Raw genomic sequence first — 1008 nt, 5'->3', positions numbered from 1 at the left:
TCTGTGAATATTTCATCTGTGAAATTTTGGAGAGTACAATTTTCTCCCTTTGCTGAAGTTATGTAGGTTTTGGTTGGATCAGAACGTCAACGGAAGACTGTAGGCCTTCTCAGATGTATACCTTGAACAGTTTGCTAGAACATAGGCTTGATATGCTTATATGTTCACAGGCCTTGTCTTCTCAGCAGTCCTTCCTGTGCTGAATGTCAAGGTCTGAAAAGATGTTCTGCTTGCATTCACTTGAATATGAGCAGACCTCTCCATGCTATCAGAAACTCTGGTGTTTATCACACGGAGGTTTTTCCAGCTCTGATCCGGAGCCACTGCGAGTCCAATGATGCTAATTCATGTTAAAGATTGCTTTCTATGGGGGGTCGTTCCGAGGCGCATCCACAGTGTATCCAAAGTGACTCCTCATTTGGTGAATTCGGTAACAAGTGAATTCACAAAAATTGCTTCTGAGCTCACTTTGATTTCACTCCGAATTGGTCTGTTGTGGAATACAACTTTGCTTCCATTCTGGTACACCCCCCCCAAACCTCCAAGGTCCCACATTTCCCATGATGCTGCACTGCAATTTTGCACCATTTGTTTTCAGTGCTCTTTCAGGAAGGGAGGTGGGTGCAGCTGACAGGGATGAAGGGAATGAAACAGGAGGCTGGGGGGAGAGATGGGAGCAACGGAGGGAGCCATCAGAGGCTGGGGGGAGCAACAAACTCCAACTCCCAGAATTCCATAGCCTCAAGCCAAGGACCCCACAACAAACTCAAACTCCCAGAATTCCATAGCACTAAGTCAGGACAGTTAAAGTGGAGTCAAACCGGATTATTTCCCCAGTGCATATGCAACCTAAGAGAAGGCAACTGTTACAGAGGGAAGGAGAGCATGGAGAATAATGATAATAATTACAATAAAATTTGTTTTTAAAATAATAATAATAACAATAATAATAATTCTATAATAATGATAATGATAATGATAATGATGATGATGATGATGATGATGATG

This window comes from Sceloporus undulatus, chromosome 5 (genome assembly GCF_019175285.1).
Source record: "Sceloporus undulatus isolate JIND9_A2432 ecotype Alabama chromosome 5, SceUnd_v1.1, whole genome shotgun sequence".
NCBI classification, from domain to species: Eukaryota; Metazoa; Chordata; class Lepidosauria; order Squamata; family Phrynosomatidae; genus Sceloporus; species Sceloporus undulatus.
The sequence above is the reverse complement of the archived record's forward strand: the minus strand, read 5'-3'. Positions refer to the sequence as shown.